This window comes from Pezoporus occidentalis, unplaced genomic scaffold, assembly GCF_034315485.1.
Source record: "Pezoporus occidentalis ecotype Australia unplaced genomic scaffold, CSIRO_AGI_Poc_V1 ctg37, whole genome shotgun sequence".
In the NCBI taxonomy this organism is placed as follows: domain Eukaryota; kingdom Metazoa; phylum Chordata; class Aves; order Psittaciformes; family Psittacidae; genus Pezoporus; species Pezoporus occidentalis.
Genome location: NW_026915691.1, coordinates 8232859 through 8256767, shown reverse-complemented (window position 1 = coordinate 8256767; position 23909 = coordinate 8232859). Strand labels below are relative to the sequence as shown.

Genomic DNA, 23909 nt, shown 5'->3' with positions numbered 1-23909 from the left:
AGCTGGTCACATTGCTTATGGATATCAGCTTAACTTTCTTTCCTAGAAGAAGTATAAGCTTTGGTCAAGCTCTTAGCATTTGTTTAATTCTTTAATGGGTATTCTGCAGCATTCTAACTCTCATTCAAAGGTCAAGAATTTGAACTCACTACTTTTATAATAAATATCAGCTCATACAGGCGGTTACATGCAGGTCAGAAAGACTTTTGATGTGCATAGCTGTTTATCAATGGGAGTGAGGACATTCCTAATCTGGCACTCATCAATTTTCTCATCTGCGATTTAGAAAGAAAACTGCATCTTATGTCCAGCATCATTACAAGTCGTTTTATACTCAGAAGCTTAAACTGACAATAGTCAGGCTAGTGCCACCATTACACAGTAATCATCTCAGAAATGCACATTTAGGTGCATTTAATCAAACAATATCAATTAGAACATGTAATTGATGCAATTCATATTATTTTAACTGAAGTGATGCTGTACAGGAATGTAATGAACACAATTTTTCTCTGCTTTCTGTACTGCTGAGAATCTCACAGTCATATAGTCCAAGGCAAGTGCAATGTTGCTTATTGGACTATTTATATAAAGTAACAGCTTTTCTGTCACTACCTCATTTTTTTAAGTTCTCATAGTTTAACAATCCTTTCCCAGTGCCCATTTCATGTGCAGAAATAAAGCTCTCTTCCTGCAGCATTATTGCCAGCTTTTAATAGCTGCATTTAATCTTTGTTTAACAAGTAGTATTCCAGAAAAATTTACAAGTACTTGTCAGAAAACATTGCAGGATCTTGTTACATTATTACAGTTTTATATTGATTAAACACATGGTCAGTAAAATGCGTAATATAATTATAAAACAGAGCTCACAAGCTATGCTACATCCTTTTGCAATTCTTATTTAAAAGCAGCTGATTTCACTTTCATTTATTTGTTCTACTCCTTCTATGTGAGCTTAGTACATTTTAACTGAAGAATGTGTCATAGTGTTGTAACGACTCTTAAATTGCAGGACACTAAGAGGCATTGTGCTTAGCAAAAATTACAACATTTGAAACAAGTACTGGCCATTCATGAAGTCTGCTATAAACATCACTGGATTAAATATTAAACCATAGCAGTCTAGATTATGCTAAACTTTGTAAATGGTCTGATCAGGAAAATGGACTATTTAAGTCACACAAACAATGATACGATTTGTTTTGTTTCTAAAGTAGTTCAAGATAGAAATTAAAGCTGTGCACTTCTCAAAGTGAGTTATTAGCCTATCAAAAGCATTAAGTAAACCAAACAGCATAAACAGTTAACACACAAAACCATTCCATCTAGTTAAAAAGATGAAAATAAATAAACTATTTGTCATTAAGGGCACATGTACGCTATGTACATTAAGCAGCCAAGCTATTCAATTAACTGTGCCATTAATAAATAATTTAAATTATTTTGTCTATCTTAGATAAACAGTACTTGCATTACAGGAATTAAGAACCTTTGTATTAGTAAAATAAAAAAATTGGTTTTAGCCCCAGACTATGCAAGAAAGTTGCGTCTTTTAGCCTCAAAGACAACAGTTTGAGATATGCCTGTCCACCCATTTGACCTGGCCAGAGACAATAAAATGCAAACCAGTTGGCACGCCATCCACCAAGCAAAGTGTGGTGGGACAAGAAACTACGTTGTCCTGCATGGCAGTGTAGGGAGCAGACTTTATCAGGTGCAAGTCTGCATCACCACATTCATACTTCTGGGCCAAAGCTGGCCATCCCAGGGATGGTACCAGCATACCAGCTCACAGTCGCTGCTGTAGGGATCTGCCTGCTCTCCTCCAGAAAGCAGAATACCGATGGCTTCCTGAAGTTCACCAGCCCTAGCACCTCATTACTGGGATCACATTTAGTGTAACTTCATAACTGGGGAAAGATTTAGTATGTTTTTCACCTAATTAAACTTTATCAGGTCTAACTGGCAGCCCAACTAATAGATTCCACAGTTTCTTCTTAAAATGCCTCTTCTAAAGCCCCATCTTAGAACTCAATTTTCTTTGCATAAAGAGCCATATAGTAAAACACATACAGACTGTGGAAGCTCAGCAAAAGTTTACAGAATTTTTAAATCTGAGTTCAACTACAATGAAAAAGAGGCTATAGCTTGGTTTTTAATTTTACTGGTGCAGCCAAATTTTCCAAAGCATTCATTTCTTTCCTTTAACAGTGTCAATGCCCTTGTCAAATCAGTTGTGGAAGCAAAACTGGACTGGTTTTCAATGTAGTTTGTCTTCTATATTTAGGAAATACCCCAAGCTTCTAGAATCGCCAGCACAGAAAACAAAAAAAAAAAAAAACAAAGAATGAGAGGATTCTTGCCATGGAATATGCTTGCATGCTATCTGCCTTCCATGAAAAATAAAGCAAAACAAAACCAAAATTTTATTTATCCAGTGTTCCATTTTCCTTTTTAAACTGTAACTATATATACTTGCTTTATGCAAACTATCATAGTGTGCATACACATCACCTTCTGTAAGATGGGCTATTCTGCTTGTCTTTTTATAAAAGTTTCATTGACAATAAACAGGAGTTAAGTAAGTGTAGAGCAGAACTGCTCAGGACCATACTTCTTCATCTACACTTTGGAGATCTAAGTGTGGGGTTTTTTTTTAAACAGTAGAGACTGCAATAGTTTCTTGTCATTATTTTAGCAAGCCCAAAAGAATTATGATTTTAAAATTTGTATCTTTTCATTCCAGTTAACATTTGATGCTGCTTTTTCATCTAAGCTAAGACTGCATGTCAGTAAACGGTGGGGGCAGACTTGATACATGTTTTTCTTCCCCTTCATCTGCTCCTAATAGAGCTATCCCCCTTCAACCATTAGACACTCAGAAAAGATCATTGCCTTGTTACACCTTTTGTTTCTCCATTAACTCCATCTAAGTGACCCCTTGAGTGTTGTAAAAGCTTATCACCTATTTCCTAACTGAATTAAAGTGAAACCAGACAGCAGACTGTGTACAAAACCTCAGTCAGATCTTTGATCCTTTGAAAACAAAGCAAATTTGAGCACTACAGGATTTAGCTGTATGTGAAGACTAAAGTACAAATCTGATTATCCACTGCAGGGTTGATGGGAGCAAGCAGTTCCAAATCAATGCTACTGGAAAAGACTACAACAAAATCTAATATTCCCTCCCAAGACTTTTCCCTCTTGTACAGTATCTACAAGAATCCTCATATATTTTGTTCTAAAGTTTTGGTTTATTTGGGTGGTTTTCTTTTGGTTTTTTTTTGGATTTTTTTAAGAAAAAAAGCCTAAAATGTCACCCCCCCCCCCCCCCCCGATTAGAAAATTAGTTTAAATATAATGATTTCATGCATCTGTGAAGATCTACACTAAACCAAATCTTGTATTAATTTGGTGATTTGAGGGACACCTACTACCAAAAGGACCAGTTTCAAAGAAATTTAAATATACATAAGATAACACACACAAATAAAGCACACTAGCAACTGCTTACAATCAACCATGCTTATGAGCTATGGTTCTTTCAGCATCACACAAAAATGGTTAGGGATGAAATCTGGTTGCAGAAAATATCCTGTTCAATTTCTTCTAAGATAGCAATCTTACAAAGATATAAATGAAAGCAGATTTTGGCCTGTAGCACATACTTGCATGCAGACATAACTTCACAGGATAAGCTGTTAGACTAGAGGATGAAAAAATCTTTTTGCTTAACTGAACTGGAAATGATACAGTGTGCATAAAGTAGCTATTTATAGATTATATTTCCTTTGCAAGTAGCTTGGTGGCATTTTTAATTTATAAAAGCTATAGCATTAACTGTAAATATAAATAACAGCAATGTTGCTATCATACAAGGACTCTTGGCCTCTAACTCACTTATACATTCTCTTATGCCTCTGCTGAGAATTAAGCACTTTTTCAGGTATTTAGATTTCTTAATCCTCTGCATGCTTGGCAGAAAAACAGAGAAAAGAACAGAAGGGGCATGGAAGGTTGCAGTTAATCCAAGTATGAGGAGGATTGGTTTGGTTATTTAATGTTCACTACATTAACAAGACTTTGTAAAGCTAGGGCTGCTGTGCATTTTTTGCCTTCTAAATATTATAGGAGAAAAAACAAAAAATCATTAATATGCAATAGATTATAGACATTTTCTTTGAGTGAAAAACCTATGGATTTACAGGTTTATCTAAAGACAGCACTGGTGAATTCATACATGAATTTATCATATGAAATATTGGGATATTGATGGGATTTACTTCTGATTTCAAAGAACCATTATTTTTAACTTAAATGGACTTAAATCATCTGCATATCTTACAATAGATAATTCTGGCATTATGTTTCACTTTGCATCTATGTTTGTCATAAATAAACAAGGCAGTACATTTACAGTATCTCTAAGTGGACTAAAAACTCATTTTCTGCACAGTTTAGAGAGGAATCTAGTAGTCTAACAAAGCAAGTAAAGAAACCTTTGCATGACTCATCTCCATAATGACCCATTTAGCTTTAAGTATTAAGAATTAACGTGATAACAGAGATCCTAGGTTTTGGCTAAATACTGTAACTCTTATTACACCTACCATTCCTTTTACATAACACATAAATCAAAGAAAAAAATGAAGATAACTTTTGCAGCCGTTTATTTACACTTTCCTGAATTATAATTAATTTCTACCTTGAGGCACTCAATGATAGAATAAAATGGTTCTCACAGTAGAACCTTATTTTATATAAGGAAACCACGATTTGCAGACTTTGTACAGTACCTCTGACATAAAGATAGTTGCAGTAGTTGTTTTTAATCTGTTTTCATGTACTGTGGAAAATAAGTACATGAAACATCAAAAGAAAGCCTAAAAAAGCCCCTTCTGAGTTGACGTTCTGCAAATTGGGGATTTAAATGTGCATTTCTACCACGCAGACTGGACATCACTGAAGTAAAAACTGGTACAGACAGATAATGCAGAAAACAGTCAAACAGAAAAATTAACTGTTACTACAATCCCTTCCTTCATCTTTGCGACCCAGATAGCATTAGTTTATATATCGTTTCAACTGTAGCGGTGCATAAAGCCTTAGCCATAACTAGGACTCCATTGTGCAGACCAAGGCATAAATGCAGAACAGATGAATCCTATTTTAAATACCAAACACTTGCAATGAGTTGTTCCAGGATGGAGTCAAGGCATAAATGTATCGCCTGATGCATTTGGTGAGGTTTCTTTACAAACCAGCAGAACCTTCAAAGTAATCAGATAAGAGATCAGTGTATGAATACTTGGATGGGCTGGAGTGCTGCCAATTCCCATGGATGTCAAGTCATATCCTTTGCTGCATACTACAAGCATAGGTGGTGAACACTGGGCATAGCAGCGGCTGTTACACTGAGGAGACAGGAATATTGGAATTATTGTAGATAGAGAATCTTCAACAAATAATAACGCCTAACTCTGCATGAAGACCTTACACAACTACAGGATGTCTTTGTAGATGCTGCTTTAAATCTGAGGCTATTTGTCTGTTCTGTAAAAGAAGGTAACCACTGCCATTTGGGTACCAAAGCCTACATGTTGTACAATTGCTGAGGCATTACTCCTTTGACCTTAGTACTTGAAGTTGCAGAGGCTGTTTCAGTCTTGAACCTGTTACACCTGCAAAATCAGTTTACAGCTGATTTGCAGGCCAAAGGTGGATATACATATGCTGATATTAAATGCTGGCCTGCCTCTGGAAAATGATGACCTTGGGTTGCTACTGCCCAATTCAGAAAAAGGAACTGAATTTGTTCATAACACCAACAAGCCAAAAACTCTGGTGATAACAAAAGCTTGGTTAAGACAGGTCTGAAGAGTAAACAGGACCTGTACAGCTCTTGAACTGCACGTAGCTGTCTGCTACCAGGAGAAAGATAATTCATCATGATAAAAACAAACATCCATTTTAAACTTGCTCAGCAATGAGGATGGTCTTATTTGCATAATGATGGTTATTTGAATATGATGAGAATTTCCCTGAGCAAGACTCAAGCTCAAACACATTTAGATGTGATACAGTCTGTACAATTTTCTCAAGGATTGCAATTTAATACTATTTATCTAATGAAAGAAAAATAAATATTGGCTGTAACATCCCATTATGCTTGAGAGCTGGTTTTAAATTACACTTGAATAAAGTAACTGAGTGTGGGATGTTTGCATTTCCTCAAGGAACGGTAACACTTCTCAAAATAGTGAAAAATATCATCTTTCTCTGAGTAGCCTCCATCTCAATAATGGAACTGCAGAGATAACACTAACGAAGTGGGGCCTATTGCATTTTCAACACTGAATATCAGCCATAGCAGCAATGAACCAAACAGCATTTCATCAATATAAAACAGTATCAAGGAGTCCTAAAGCCAAGTTTCTGGGAAAAAAAAACGATATTTAGAGACTGGTGAATAACCATTGACTATATTTATACTGGAAACCTCACACGAGTTTTAACAAAGAGGAGCACTGGTCACTAGAACCATTTAGTAAGGAAAGGTATGGATTGGACATTATTTAGTATGTTCAGAGTGTTGCCATTAGCTCTAATAAAGGCATTTCTTGGTTGGAAACTGCTGTTACACACACGACCAGAAGACAAAAGCTCCTGTTAGGTTTATGTATGTTCAAATGTAATTGTGAAAAAGAGAAGGGAAGTATCCCGAGTTATCTTTAAATTTTGTACTTTCATCTGATCCAGACATTGTGACAGCCTCTAATGAACAGGACAAACTCCAGTTTCATTTCTGAACACTCCTAAACCCTTGGTGAGATACAGTTCTAAATCAGAAGTTTGCCAAGTCTATATCAAGTACAAGAATTTTTTGATGTTTCATTGTAGGAAAGCCTCTGCATTTTTCAGGATCTCAGATCCCACCTCTACTGAGAACTGATAGAATTTCAAGATTTTCAAAAGCATATCTCAGTGGGAAGCACAGGCATGGATAAACTGGTGTTGAATATGTACTCACTGCAACAGATATACCTACATATAAGCGCACCAAATTAAGCCAGCATTTGGCTCTTGGTAATTTCAGATGTCAAAAGTGTTTTTAGCAAGGATGCAACTGAATGATTGCAGAGCCATGTAACTGTCTTGCCAAACCTCAGATAGCGTAAGACTGAATTCTGTGCTGCAGATAATGTGGGTAATTAACTAGCAAATCCATCCATGTGACAGGTTATTTTATTTGTGTCTTCAAAGGAATAAGAAAAATTATGCCTAAGCTTAGCTCAAAGCTCATCCTGCTCCTATTAAAGTCCATGCAGGGTTTTTCTGCTGCTGAAGTTAACCTAAAATGACTTAATTGTTCTAATTAAGAACAAGACCATCAAGAAAGCTTTGTTCTTGTAAAACAAAGTGCCCTTGAGAAACAATTGAACTACCTGAAACTATCATCTTGAAAAGCTAATAAAGCACCTCTAAAAGTGAAAAGGACACAAACTAGTATTTTTAGTGCAATTCTAATAAAGAGTCATTTGTAAAGTTAAACAAATTTAGGTAATTTTTTTTAATGATGGCTTGCTCTTCTCCTTGTGAACTTCCACTGTAATCTTCCAGTGTGAATCGACCGCATCACAGAAGCATCTACCATTGACTAAAATTCCCAAAATCTTAATGGAAAGTTGCCACCCATTTCAATGAGAACTGAGGCTGCCACCCTGCCACATGTAAATGCCTCTATATGAAACCATCTCAAAAGAGGTTACCACTTCAGACTTGTTGCCGGAAGTTCTGGCTTCTTCCTTTAAAACTAGGGTTCTATTCCTTTGACGTTAATCTAGTTCATCAAGATCAGCAAGCAGATAAAGACAACTACAAACCCAGTTCACATTTCAGAGACTTAATTTGCAAAATGTGGCATTATCATCTAACATACAGAATAATTTGGCATTCTATATGTCCACTTAGTCAATTCAAGCACATTTAAAAAAAACGAAAACAGATTTCTTGACATTTAGTGCCTCAAGACACTGATCTTTTTGCCGAAGCTGAGCCCATTGGGTTTCTCCACCATGGTGTGCAGAGTTCATGGCTTTGTTGGCAATTAAATTTCAAGACATTTTGCTCAGTTTTTACAGTTCAGTAGTACCGTTATTAGAGTCATTATCCTTGCCATTACTTCTAGAAGAGTAAAAGGAAATGGAATTTCACTCACACAACTTGATAAATCATTTCATTAAAAGAAGGAGAAAAACAAAGAATTGTTCCTCTCAGTGGCACACCAACCAAATGCCCTGCTCAAAAGAGAAATCTGAAGAGTGCTGGGAACATTAAAACTACAGTTTTAGTTAATGTGATGAAATAGAAGTGACTGTAACCATAAAGTGCATTAGCACAGTTGAAATAATAATTTAATAGCACAACGTTACCTGTCTGGAAAGCAGCTTGTCCCTTCATCTGTTTATCTATTTAGTCACACATGAATGGCCAGTCTGTACTTACAGGAATATCAGTTCCCTTTTGCACTGTGACCCATTTTTAACACTTTAATGTTTCCCACAGTATTTTTGGTGAAGAGTGTATGTTACCTGTCTCTTGCTAACTCCTAATATCCCATATTGCAACTCTGCCAGCATACCCTAGATTTACTATGAAAAATTTTAGAAGTATTTAATATAAACCTACAAACTACATGGAACCTGCTAAAATCCAAGTATAAAAAGTACTCAATGTGCTAAGTTGCTCAGTACCTCAAATATACTTTACCAACTCCTAAACAGTTTTCTTGTATGCTCATGTAAGACAAAAGTAGTAAGTCCTTTTTACTGCCCTTCTCTTTGAAAATATCAACTCTAAAATAAATTTCAGAGAGCATTACAAGCACGTGAATGCTAGAGAGCTACCTTGGGAACAGTAAGTGACACAGAGAACTTCAAAGGGAACAAGAAGCCATTGTTAAATGAAGCACCATTATTATTAAGCGGACAAAATTCAAGCAGTGGCACTACCTGGATCTGCAGCTCTTTGTGTATTTAGTAGTCTGCTGGATTTGAGAGGCTTCCAGCACTGAATCTCAAAGTAGCTTGTCAATGCCTCTAATGGAGCAGGCCTAGATCCTAGCTCATCTGAATCAATCCAGCTACAGAGGCCTCAGTGGAGCTCTACTTGCATATATACATCTATAAGTATATATATACACATCTATAAGCTATATTTATATATTTACACATGGCTAAGCATCTGGCTATGTGTCTCATTGAGGATGCAGCTCTCAGCAGCACAGGTAGCCAGCCACATGCCGACCTGAGTAGGTTATTTCCTCTACACATTCTTCATTTTTATTTTCATATATACTTAAACATTCCTTCCAACTGAACTCTAGTTTTGCTTCTTCTGTGTTTTCATGGGGCAGCTTTTTTTGTATTTAAGATTCTAGTACCTTTACCACAGATTTACATCTCATTTGGTAATCAGGCCCCTAACCTAGATAACTAAGTTTGAGTTCAAGTCTTCCAGCTTAGGCTTCCTGCTAAATTCTCAGGGTATAAACATATAAATAAATACCTTAAACCTACTAGATGGTAAAGGGGCAACACACATTCTATTTGTCTTTTTTTTTTTTTCTTTTTTAAGAATATATAGTAAATAGAAATTATGGTCACACCTAACATGCCTAGATAATGTCATAAAAAAGAATTGAATTACCTGCATGTAATCTGTCAGTATCAAAGTCATTATGACTGTTAACTTTTCATAGCAATGCAATCATTGAACCATGCAAATTTACTGTTCCACTAAAATTAGGAGCAGGTAAGAAATGAATCTGAATGGCATTTATGTCTTCAGAGAGCTCCACTAGTAAACAAAACAAGGATAGGTTCATGCTGTGTAGGGAGAAGTCAACCTGCATTCTCCCTTCCTCCACAGCCATTGTTCAGCATGTGACAGTTGCACAGAAACAGGAAAGAAAAAGCTCCTTATGGAGACCTAGAAGATAAAAGGTCCAATTCCCACTTTTTTGATAAGACATTTCAACTGTCTCATGTTCAACTTTCCCATCAAGTTAAATGGGGGACAGTGCATCCGTATTTCAGAATCACATTCCAAAGACAAAATCAGGAAGGGGTAGTGTTTATAAGTTCTTGATGTGGCTTGGCTGTATTTTTCTATGGATTTCTTGGGTGAAAAACAAAAACTGTGGAGTGCAGGGTTTGGTAAGCAATGCGGTGACCATAGCTCAGGCACAACTGACTCTAGAAAGCAGAATTTAATGTGTCCAAAGTCATTTGCACAAGCACTATAGTCTCCATGAATCCCACTGATGCTGAAGCTATCATGCATCTAAAATAGAAATATTTTTCTGTATATTTTGTATAAACACTTTTTTTACACAGTCATATTTATGCTATTTTCTAGTATCTGCCTATGCTCTAATAAATGCATTAAAACTATTTCACATACACTGACATTTTTCATCTGACATACAAGTTAAAAACATTTTAAATTAGACTAAAGGTCAATTTTTGTGACATACATACCTCCAGTGTCCTAGTCATTTATGCTCTACCATTTCTCGTCGTTTACAATCAGGTTGTTTCAGTCTTCTAAGCAACCTACTCCCCTGACATCTGTATCAAGCTTTAAAGAGGGTTTCAACAGACTATTTTCCCATGAGATTTTTTAAAGAGCAAATTCTTCATTTAACTGGGCATGCCTCTCTTTTTCCATCTTAATTCACTTCCATTTTCCTCACAGACTTGTAACAAGATGACTATGATGGATCATGCTGATTTTATATGATTCTTTACAATGGAAGAAAAGATAAGACAAGTAAGGCTTTTTGTATTTCCCTAAACATAATACTGCTTAAAGCAGAGAGTACTGTTTGCCAGAAGGCTTCAGAGAATGAAATCAAATGCTTTAGGTTATTATCTTCAGTAACAGTCAATGTTTGTCCAACTTTTCTCTCAATTTCACAGGTACAGTGAAAGTTATGCTGACACATCAAGAGACCTTTGGAGGAAGGCACCACATCAGAGCAGCGCTTTAGATCAAGCCTGCTAATTAATTCAGTTATCAGAGAAACTGTCACAGCATCAAGGACTCACTGAACTCCGACATGTGGAGATAGCAAGACTGTTAACAAGACACCTTGTGCTTCCCCAGATGTTCATGTTACAGAGTTCCATCATTAGGCAGAACAAGTTCTGTGCTTATTAGCACAAAAGACAGTAATCAGCTGAAACAGTCTGGAGAGGAGCTGATGTCTCCAAGCCAAATGGGAACAGTTTAGACCAAACAGATCTGAGCTTGCACAGGCTGGTAAATAATGGGCTCAGAGCACACTGGATTTTGGGTCTTGTCCGATTATTTGAAACTTTTTCTACAAGGGGTTAGTGTTCATCATTTAGATGCATCTAAATATGTCTAACTAGAAGAAGAAAACTACATGTCCACTGCAACAGAACTACACCAGTAATTAAGATACACAACTATTCCAGTTTTTCCCCAGATAATTTTTCAGTTTTAACCAAACAGCAATTTCCTACTTCTCTAGCAATTTAAATTCTCAAATCAGTTCAGGAACACTGTGTAAAGAAGGAACATTTTATTCTTTGTTTTTTTTCAGATTTCTGTTTATGTGGCTGTATAAAAGTATTAATCACATAAAACGATTTGGCCTGCATGTAAGGCTTGAGATTAAAGCCTTATAAAGACACTATAGCTGCTACATTTGAGTAGAATATGATCCAAAGAGTACCACTCTTTGAAGAAATAACATTTAACATGGCGCTGCCCAAGCTTAATGGGTTGGTTGTTTTTTCTGCCAGGAATTAGTGATAGTTTCAAAGTTGATTTGTAGGCTGGAAAAATAAGGTTTTAATACTGCTGCAGAGAGATACAATCTTTTCTTCATGGGAGTTTGCTCAATACTTATTACTGGTCTTGCTTAAAGCAATAGAGTGGGTAAGTCTTATTTAATAGAAAACTGAAAATACAGATGAGCCTTCTCTGAGAGTAATACAAATTCCATAGCATCATTCAGGGTCAGAAGAGGTTTATGCAGCCAAAGACCAGGTGTAAGACAAGAAGACGAAGGGTTTTACCTGCTTTTCACAAAGCAATGATAACACATACCTATTCCCAAATGGACTACTGTATTCATACATGCCAGCAATACAGATAAACTTACATGTTTATTACACTTCTGATCCCAACAAAAACTTTGTTGCCATTTGAAAGAAAGCAGTAGATTATTATTTGTGATCATACATTGTGATACTGATAGCCTACAACTGAAAGCACAGTCCAGATGAATCAAAGCTGCATGGAGATAAAAGTTACAATTACTTTAAACTACTGTCTTAAATAGAAGGTTTTGTTGTCTTCTAGAAAGTAACCCTACCAACAGATCTTCCAGGATGTCAGCAGTATTATTATACATCAAGATCGTACACCCTAGCACAGTCAAGAAGTAAAACACTAGGAAACAGGAAAAAAGTAAGGTTTAGTTGGTGTGGGAACATAGTAATACAGCAGCACATAAGCTTCCATCAATTTACCATTTATACATACTTCAGTCAAGTATCTGCTCCTAGTACAAATAGGTGTCCCTGGAGGGTTTACATGAAGATCTAAACTGGAACAGTCTTCAGAAGCTTAAGAACCTTTTAGAGCTGGCTAAAAACTTTACAGCATTTTAAATTTTATATTTATTTCCTTAAATTCAATAGCTTTTATATTAAGAATGGTTTCATTGAGTTTTTTCCTGAACATTTAATAATTTAGCAGGAGATGTCACACATCAGTGTTTATAATCATGGTCAGAGTCATCCTAAAGCAGAATGACTGCTTTAGGGTTAGCTTTACTACACAGTCTGGAGCTTGAAGGATACTGTAAAGAAGTAAAATTTGAAACTCAGGTTGTTGTTATTTTAAATATTTTACAAAAATATTTGCTTTCCGAACAGGAAGTAATGAATCTGTTTCAGAAAATATTTTGATAATTCAAAATGTGAAGCATTGATAGTGGTAAGGAAATGATTCCAGCAGCATTTCTGCATAATGAAGCAAAGTGTAACAGTTTCAATCTGTAGGGTTATAATTCACTGAAACAACTATAGATATAAAAATACTAGACATTTTATGGTAGCTTTTCCTTTCCTCACACTGGTTTATTTTTGCTCTGGAAATGCAGCATTTTCATTAGCCTAAAAATTGCCACCAATTAAGTGGTATATAAATTGTTTAACAGCATGTTAATGAGGAATGAGGGGCTGTTAGTTATGGTGCCTTTACGCAGTGAAGAAAGAAGCATTTTTCTCAACTGTTGATATCTAGTCCTTGGACTGTTCTCCAAAGCAAAGCAAGACAGGTCTAGACTTAAACAGACTTCTTGTTGATCAAGACCTCACCAGAAATGCTTACTGAAAAAAACATCTTTGAAGCTGCTCATAATTTGCTGCTTTTTTTATTCAGTTATATCCGTGCTTGCTGGACAGTTAAACAGAAAAAAACTGCTGTGTAATCTTGGTCTCAAAATACTAATAGACTAATCAGAAATATTGCTCAGTCAATGCCCCCGATTAGTGTTTGCATTAATATATCATCTAGAGTTAATATATCAAGAGCCTGTTGTATTGGGTGTTATACACAGAAGAAATTGTTATGCCTGAAAAAACAGCTTATGAATGCAATGTATCTTGTGTCCTTGTTCCTTACAGCACTGGAAGGATCTGTTAAAGCAGCTACCACCTACCCTGCAATCTGTTTAAAAATTTAATCCCCAAGGGCAAGTCTTTGTCACACAAGTCATGGTCCATGGACAACTGAACAAGCAGCATCCAACACATTACCAGAATGGAAAATGGTAAGAGCTGTAGCAGTTCAGTCACAGCACCCTGCTAAGATAACAGTACTGCTTCCAGACCCAAGCTTACATGCCTTCCAGGCACGCCATAATGGAAGTAGAAGAGCTCAAGCCTGCAGAGGTTGGCACTACCTAAGGAGATTCCACAGATTATTCTCTTTCATAATGCAAACTCATCTTGTGTCCCTCCTATGCTTCAAGTTACTTTAGCAAAAATAGTGAATTTTCTGCCATCCCTTGGAAACAAAAGCAGATCTCTTTCCCTTCAAAAGAATATCAAGGTTATTTCCCTTGCATCAGTTAGCATTCCTCAAGTAAAAGCCCTCTGTGCTACAAAATACAGCTGCATGGGACTGGCAGCATGCTGAATTTCAGGGGTTGAAGAAGCTCAAGGATTTGATAGCATCATCTCAACTTATTATACAGCAAGTATAGTTTAGACAGTATACTATATATAGTATATAAAGTATAACCTTTTTATGTTTTTACCTATTTCCTCTGTGCACGGGCCAGTCTCTCAGCTGGTGCTAATCAGTTCCACTGCAAATACTGCTACATAACTTGATGTCCCTTTCTTTTACTTTACACCATACATTAGGTACTTGAGCTAGGATTTCACACACCCTGAAGAAAAGGATTTTAGGACTGAATTTGAGAACAGCCAAAATTATGCATTTGTACAGGCATAAGCTTGGAGTGTACTACCACAATGACTATTTCTGCATGTGCTGGGGTGCCCTTTTTTGGGGCAACTGAAATCCCCAAGCCTTATGATTTTATTATTATAGTTGCATTCAGCAGAACTGATTCAGTCATGTCTCATACACACAGGCATGATGACAACTTGAGCATTTTGCTGTTGAGCTAGAGGGTTTTATTCATATGGCACTATTTTAAGATAGCTCATCCATTATACAAGGAAAATAAATATTTTATTCATATTAAGTAATTTTTAGAGCCTGATTGAGGTTCTGGTATCACAGGATAGACTAAGGTAACGTAACCAGATGGTATTACTTGTACTCCTACTGCCAAATAAAATCTGAGCATCCTCTCTCAAATGCTTAATTTAGAGAACTTAATTTGGGTGCCTTTGTTGTCAATCACTCTACTTAAACTCATTTACCAAAAAAAATCCAGCAGACACTAGCACGCACAATAAATCTCTGCTAACCTACCAGCTAAACCTGCTTTTCTCTAAAATCGAAGTAAAGCCACTATAGTAAACGTGGCTTCAGATTATTTGCCTTGGGGATTTTGTGAGCACTTGGCTTCAGACACGTACTGTACAAACGAAAATGGAAGGCATTAGCATTTTGAGCATACTGAATTTTTAAGGAAGCTTATGGGGAAACCACTTTATTTGGAAAAGAAATTATGATCCTTTGCTTAAAAAAGTTTTCTGTTAGTTTGGAGAGATGGTGGCTGACTAGGAAATAAAAAAACAAAACCCAAACAAAAACCCAGAACATTTTTCCTCCTGAAATTTTTCCAATTAACGCATGCATTGGATAAAGACTTTCCTGATATCTTTTCTCAGTTGGAGTATTTTTCTGTATAATAAAATTATAAGATAAAATGGTTGTTAATCCATCTGCCTTTTCCAAAGTAAGACATATAGGTCATTCACGACAGACAGTTGTCTAGCCTCTTCTTTTGGTCCTCCCAGTGACGAACACTACATATACAACCATATGCCCTCCCAGGACAGGGCACTATCTCTGCTGTCATTTAAGTCTCTTAGCTGCAATTTGCTTCCAGTTTTTTCTCTTTCTGTTCACCCTAATGAAAACATTACCTCCTTTGTCTCTACAGCAGAAAGCAAGCATGACCTAGTGTGTTCACCTGTTTTTAAGGACTGGACTTGATCTCAGGCTGTCACTGAACATTTTTTCATTACTTTTCATTGTTATATGTCACTTCAATATATATCTGTCTTCTCTCTTATCAACTGCCTTGCCCAAGACTTGGCTAATCTTTCGATCATGACATGCACATTTACTTCCTGTCTCACACTGGTTCACAGCTAAGTCTCACCTTCATGCACTAACTACAATAGTATACTGACCTCTTCTTCACACCACCAGGTGCCAGAGAACTCTGTAGCTCTAATTTTGATACAATTCCTATTGTTACATTAACAAATGGCAATATTAAACCCCAAGACATGCAGAAAATGTGAGATTTCCTAATTAAAGATTATAGTAATAGAATCCTGTCAACTTCTACTGATTAGGCAACAACCTAAAAAAAAAAAAAAAACAACCAAACAAAAAACCCCAGGAACCTGATTTATAATTGAATTGAACATGTCCTTCAAAAAGGCCATGACAAGTTTAGTGACCTGTTAACTGAAATTAAATCTTTACAGGAAAAAAATACAACAAAAAAGGGAATGTGATGATTAACATAGCTTGAAAAAGGTATGTTTCTTGACTGAAAGTTCAGCTGCCAGAAATCTGAGGGCTGAATATTAACTGTCTTGGTTAGATCATCATTTAACAGAAAGGTGAAATGATCTTCCAAAGCATGCTTTTGTTTGTAGCAAAATAACAGTCTGAATTCCAAGTACTGGATTCATATTACTCATGAGTCAGTTTTTAAAAAAGAAGAAAAAATTAATACCAAGCTAGCTGGAAATACTTTTGATTCTAAAATCCTAGGTACATATTTCAAATTTCTCCTGATGTGAACAACAACTTTGAGTGAAGTAATAAATGGAGAGGGGGCTGTAGAGTTTTTTGCAATGTTTTTGCACCCTGGTTTCTGTTACAATCAGATGCAGTTAGAATCATGTAACACATCTGTCAAGTATAATCATTATTTTCTCTAAAGACTGAGTCAGTTGGAAGTCGTTTCATTTATGCTATGCATTAAGAGAAAATACAAATATCACAGAAAATAATTACAAGTCATCTGTGAGATAACCATCAACGATAGCTGACATTGTATCTGTCATTTTGTAATGACATAACTGCGACTTATTTTTTCCCCAGAGAAACATCCATAGAAAAAAGCAGTGAACACGTAACAACTACAAGATCCGTATATGATATATAAAATAAAGAAAATTTTATCAAACTAGCATTTCAAACTGTTTGCTATTTCTTCCTCTTTACAGTTCTATTTATTTTTATTTTCCCCTTGCAGACTTAATGGGCAGTTAGGACCAAAGTTTTCCCCCCGTCTTCAAATGAAGATAACAAAAACTTTCATGTCCTAGGAGACTGCACATAAAGTTTAGGAGGATAACCGATTTCAACCCTCATGTGCAGCCTAATACAAATGTATTAAATATTTGCTAGTCTCAGAACCAATGTGGGAAAGTACTAACTGTGTTTAGATTATTCATTCTTTTAATCCCATAGGACAGGATTACCCCCTGCTTCAACCTAAGCACATTCTTAGCAGCTTTGCATAACTTTACAGTTGATGAAATATATCCTATATGGCCTTTATACTTGTTCTAGCTTTTGAAATCTCTATAAGGCAGTGTATCTGAGGACTGGAAAAATTAGTGGATACTATGGGCACACAAGCATCTTCTTCCCTGAAGACAGGTTTCCCTAAAGCAGGATTTGGCTATCCAAAGCACATTTTCTGCCTTTTGCCAGTATATCTGGATTGAACATCTTCCTTGAACTCAGTTGTGAATCTACCTCTTTGCTCAGGAAATGGTGCATAAAGGCTTCTTAGTCAGTGCTACACCAAATCAGAAAAAGACAACCATTTTACCCAATACAGATTCAAACACTTTCCATGCCTTTAAATATAATCCCTCATCATGCTGGTTCACTCTGACATCAATTTCATTAGATGACCTAACATTTCCTTTGCTTTAATTAATATCCATTTTTCCACTGAACACTTATTACCAATATTTAAAATGAGAATATATTGTGAAACACTACTGGAAATTTGTTGGCTAATAATTATCATCTTTTTACAAGAGAGATCTCACTTCACTTCAGTTTTCCATAATTTAAGAGTATTTCAGCAAGGCTGAATAACTGACAGGAACCCTAGCAAGTGTTTTGTTCCCTGTATATATTCTCTGGAGAAAGATCTAAGAATTTTATCTGCAACTGACATTATTAAAGTCTTTTCTGATACATAACATACAAAAATGTCAGATACTGTAGTTATTCCCTCTTCTAAGTGCAGATTTACTACCATAATCCAAATACCTTGTTTTCATTTCAGGTACATATTACATTCAGTATGCGTTAAGCACAACTTTATTATTTGTAACTCACAGTTTACAAGAAGATTCATATCTCTTTCCAGCCTTCTGCTATTCTGATTTCTGCATTACAGCAGGTGACAGGCATCTCTGGAAATCTGAAGCAAGCTGAGAGAATTACATGTAAAAATCAGTATTCTTCAACTGGAAATGGAAAGGTCTGCTCCTAAAATCCAAGCTCTAGCATTGCATCTAGTTAACAGATGCATGTAGGATGTGGATAATCGGAAAATAACAACTAGGGTGCCAGACTGTGGTACATCATATATCCGAAAGAGCAGCAGTTTGAAGAACTGTACAGGCAAAAGTTATGGCCCTGGTGAAGACTACTTTTTTTCCTTAAAAAGTGAGCAACAGGTCTTTTTCTCCAGGTGCCAGGTCAGAGACTATGCCTAGGGTGGCTCATGAAAATAAAACAGCACACTGTGCCTAGAGTTCCTAGAGTGCCTAGAGTTAGTGCTATTTAAATATTTTAATTCATGCTTGCTGAAAGTATGCAAAATTTAGGTAAGAAATGAAGCAGTATTTTAATCTCTTTTTATTGTTTAGATAAATCAATCAATCTCTAAGGAGTTCATAGCTGCGTTATAAGCAGGACCCTCATATTTGTAAATCAATATGTGAATTGTATGAAACAATTAAAATCAGTACAGCAGAAAAGCTTGTGAAAACTTAAGACTTAGTATCTAAAAAACATTTTCTAGAAAAAGGTCTTTTCAAAGTCAATTTTTCTAGCTATCTTTCTGTATGATCTTCTTCATCTTGCTTGTATAAGGAGTGACCTAGCTCAGACTTGAATAGCTAGTAAGCATGGCTATGAAATTTCCAGGATTAGCTCACCTCTGGAAGCAACAGACATGTCAACACAGAGCTAGCTGCTGAGGAAATAATGCAGAAAGCTCTAATTTTTGCACAGAGGACTGTGTAACAGCCAAACTACAGCTCAAACACTTCTAATGCAGTTTATTGCAACTGGGTCCTACAAATCAACTCAGGCCAAAATCACTAGTAGAAAGTGGTATTTTTAAGCTACTGTATCAATCAAGATCTTGTGATACAGCTTTCTTTCACAATCACCTTCCTAGTTAACTGTGCCTACACATTTGTTTCAGTTGTATTATTTGAAATGAAAATACAGCAAATGGAAGAACTGGGAATACTTCCGTTTCACTGAACTATAAAAGTGAATCACAATTCACATTTATGATTAGGTCTGTTCTGTCCAGTTGCTTGGCCTGTTGTTGCTTCGCATCTCAATTAAACCCAAAGAAGGTAGCATAGAATTTTGCCAAAAACACAAGGGACATAATAGAATCCGTTTAGAGAAGTCTAAAGTGAAGTCAAGTAGAAGCAGAGCACAGTTAATTGAAAGTAGTCCCAAATGCTGGGGGAAAATCACTCCTGTAGGCCTTAGGGGAGTTCCCTAGGAGCAATCAGAGTGAGAAATGGGTATCACAACCATTTGTTCAAAGTAAAGACTCCAAGAAATGACCTTGCCAAGGAATAAATACATCCTGGTTTTGCAAAATTTATTTAGCTCACTTTTATTATTTTGCCTTTGAAACATGAGCTCTTGGCTGCAAAATTACTAGGTAGCTCCTCTCAACTTGAACTGAGCATATTAAATTCCTAGAAAACCAATAAAGCCATGTTTTGTAAAGAACTAAAATTAAATAGAAAGTAACCCAATTCACCTTCAAAACAAGCTCCATCTTCTCACAAAAGTAGTATTTGAAATACAGGTTTTGGGGAAAGCAAAAGTTTTAATAGCAGCCATCATGAGCCACTAATCTAAATCAAACACTATGCAGCTGTCAAGCTGATAATGGGGGGGAAGTCTTATGGGATATTTCAGTGATTTTTTCTTTTTTTTTTTTTTTGTTATGCAAATCCTTCAGGTAACAAAACAGCAACAACAGTTCAGTACTGAATACTTTTCATTTGATTTAACATGAAAAAGGCACTTCCGCTAAAAAGCTGCAGAAAGTATATGGCGCTCCTTTCATGATGGGAAAGTAACAAAAGCCTAGGAAGGACCCATTACTGCAAGGTAAAAAGGCACACTGATGCTACTTTAACTGTAGTAAGAATAAATTCCATGCAATTTCACATCTGCATCACTTGAACAAATTATGGCATAATCTACATCAACAGTGTTAAAAAAATAAGCTTGAAGTCTACAGACTTTAGCACCAATGCTTTCAAACATATATCCCTGCAGGTATGTAAAGAATAACATCTCAGTTAAACTTCATGTGGATATAAACATGAACCAGGCTGAAGGTGTACATTTGTCATAAAATAATGCTGTTTCTTTGCCCAATGTAAATGCAGAACTGTACAGAAATTTAGAGGCTGAACTTTGGTCTTACAGAAAACCATGGTTACCAACATAAAGAAAATGTTGATGTTATTTATTTTTATATCACACATTATCAACTTATAAATTAAGTCTTGACAGATTCCCTTTAACAAATCTCAGCATTTTACCCATCTTTTTGAAATAAAAGAATGAAAAAGCAGTGATCTCCTATTAAATTTCACAGGAAAAAGTAATATATTAGGCTTCAAATTTCACTTCTTCTCTGGGACAACAGTAACTGTGAAAATATTTACTCATATGAATATTGTTGCTAAATTTAAAGAGTAAAATTAACCCAAAAGCTTTCAACATGAGGATTTTCACTGGGACCTAAATGTATCCAAGTAAACCTAAGGTGCACTTTGTTCATGTCTTGAGCATTAACTGGAAAATAAAGGGATGAGGGAAACTATGCACCTAATGTAATGATGAACACAGGAGATTTTAAAAAGCCAATGAACTGAAATACTTTCAGACTAAGTAAATCTTAACTGCATATTCAATTACAGATAACTAAGAGCATGTAACAAACACTCAGGAGTTTCAGCAGATTTGAAGCTATTACCTTTATGTCTCAGAAGTCTACTCCAGCACAGTGACTTTCTAAAATAAAAAAAAAAAAACACATTTCAAATCTAACCCACAAACCAGGACCAACAATACAGATAAAGAATTTGTTCCTTTACAAATGCTTGTGTTTGGATTTTTTTCCAAGAAAAATTATCAGCAAAATAAATCATTTTAAGTTAAATAGGTCAGTTTAAGGATATGTGAAAAGTTTGCTACTCTTAAAGAATTTACGTTCTGGTCTTTTTCTATATGATGAAAGGTTTACCTCAGTCATCAATTACACTGCTAAATATAGCATGCTGATTGAAAAACAGGTTTGCGTAAGTTCTTACTGTCAAAGGATATATCATGCATTTCTAGGGATTAGCATAACTGTGGCTGAACAGAAAAGGTAAGCAGTCTTTTAGAAAATGAGGCCAGGGATAGGATGAGGGGTAATGGTTTTAAACTGTACGAAGGTAGATTTAGATATTAGCCATACTGAGAGAGTGGTGAGGGCCTAACACAGGTTGCCCAGAGAAACTGGGGCTGTCCCACACCTGGCAGCGTTCAAGGCCAGGCTGGATGAGGCTTAGAGCAACCTGCTCTAGTGGAAGGTGTCCCTGTACCAAACAAAACCCATTGCTAGTTCCAACCCCAAGATAAACAAAGCTTAACACAGGCAGAAGGAGCGCAGCTGCCATCTTGTTTCTGCAGACTGGTCTATTTTTCCTTCTCTGTAATGCTTACTCTCATTTTAATTCTAGCATCCCCCTTTAGGTCCCGAATTTACCTCACAGCACAGCCCCCCTCAACTTCTCTCCCTCTCCTCAGAACCGTACCACAGCACAGATACCCAAACTACCCACGAAGAGAGACCGCAACAGAGAAATTCACCTGATTTCCTGCAGCAGTTCCTCACCCTCCAGCCGCCCCCTGAGGCCCACAGCACCGCCCTCGCCCACCTCTCCCACCGAGACAAACCTCTGAGGGCCACCAACGGAAACTCCCAACGGCCGCTGTCGCCCCGGGCTAAAGGGCGGGTGTGGGGGGGCAGGCGGCAGCCAGTCAGCGCTCGGCAGACGGGATAGGGCTGCGCGCGAGGAGCCGAGTTCTGGTGCTGGGCGGGAAGAAGCAGGGGCGCGAGGCGAAGGCGGGAAGGCGCTGTCCGGTCGCTGTGGTGATAATGGCGGCTCGTTTGAGGTGAGAAGTTGAGTTCGCTATCTGCTGTGAGCAGCTTGCTGCAGCCGGGTAGTGTGCTGCTCCTTCTGCAGGAGGGAGGTCCTTCTAGCTGTCTGGGCACTTTGTGGTGTTCCTCCAGGTCGTGGCTTCAAGCACTTGTATCCTTCCTGTTTTAATAAATAAGAATTCTCTTTGTGGAAACAGAGAGGGTGTAGTGCTTGGGGTAAGTCAGGCCAGCAGGCTTTGACTGATTTTCCTTCCTCGGGTAACAGTCATCTCTACCCCTGCTGAGTACACAGGAGAAGGGATATTTCTATGTGACCAGGAGAAACAGAGCTATCTTCATTCCTGGTGCATGATGAAGCTAGTCCAGCAGGGCCAACATAGTTCCTGTTGGTCTAAAATGACCTGTCTTATACTGCAACAGGGAACACTGCAATTAAATTGTGTTCCCGTCACGTTTAAGCTGATTTGTCTTTTTAAAACAGTATTCTGGCCTGTTGGTCATCACAATTTATGGCACTTTAGTTAAATTTGGTTTTTTTTCCAAAAGAGTTTTCAAATGAAATGGGAAAGGAAACTATGTTTTTTGTGTTCTTCCTTTAACTTTGACATTCCAATAGAATTTTCATTGTTGCTTGGAGTTTTTTTTGGTATCCCAAGGCTTTTTTCCTGAATCTAGATTGGTAAGTGATAATGCTTTCAGATTTATTTTTCCTAAGATGTGACGTAAATATCACAGAAAAGAAGGATGTACTGGAGTGGGTGATGTCAAAAGAGCCTGAAACTTTAAAGTTGCTTCTTTTTCGTCAAAAGTGCATAGCTACTACTCTGAGAAATCTCTCAACAGATAATACTTAAGATTAGAGCTTACTACAACATGTTCAAGTACAGTAGAAATAAGAAACCTCAACAAACCTATGTGTTTGGGTTCAGACTGCTGGCATGGCACACCATTGCTATGTATTATGTGACTGAAAGGTCTGAACTCAAAACTTAAGGTCTTCTAATACATAAATAATTTCAACCTGACTTGCAATCATGTTATTTAGTCATATAGTGTATGTAAGTGATAAAAGATTCCCCATTGAGTTAACTTCCTGAGGGCATTTTATTACAGTAACAATCTGCAGGTCAAAAAAAAGTCATGAAGAAACCTTAGGAAGTTGACCTTCTGATTCTAGAGTTGCAACCCTAATTAATTCTTATTTCTCTCTAATAAGGTTTTTACACCTGATAACTATATCTAGTTATTGTACTGTTTGTCAGTACTGCAAATGAGCAAATTTAGCATAATGCTGCTTTCTAAGTAATTGCTGTTTAATCCTGACTTTTTTTTTTTTAAAAAAAAAAAGCAGTACCAGTGGTGATTGGAAAGGACTTTTAATTTTGTTAAGGCTAAGTTCTCTTTGGGGGAATAAATCATACAGTACATTAGTTGTACTTTATAAAGTTTGATGTTTCCATATGGTAGTAGTTAAATGACTAGTATGTTAACAAAAATAAAATCCACCCATATTGAAATTGAAATAAAACTTGCTGTTGGTCTTGTTGGGCTCAAGATATCACAGGGAGAGTTTTTGGCAGTGGGGCACCATTGCTAAAGCAGCTGAGATGTTTTGTCTGGTAAAATGTGTATTTACATTAAATGAAATGCAGAAAATACCAAAGCTTGGAAGTGCTCTCCTTATGTCACT

At 36.6% G+C, this 23909-nt stretch overlaps 1 protein-coding gene across 1 annotated transcript in view; it reads right to left on the bottom strand.

Annotated features, from left to right (window-relative positions):
• TMEM132D (transmembrane protein 132D) overlaps positions 1-21086 on the bottom strand; it is a 277467-nt gene extending 256381 nt beyond the window's left edge. Inside the window, exons 1-2 of the mRNA XM_062631603.1 lie at positions 21047-21086; positions 18129-18227 (exon numbers count right to left, since the gene is read on the bottom strand). The gene's annotated coding sequence lies outside the window, so the exon portion shown is untranslated. The remainder of the gene's footprint in view (positions 1-18128; positions 18228-21046) is intronic.
• Between the last annotated feature and the right edge of the window lie 2823 nt (positions 21087-23909).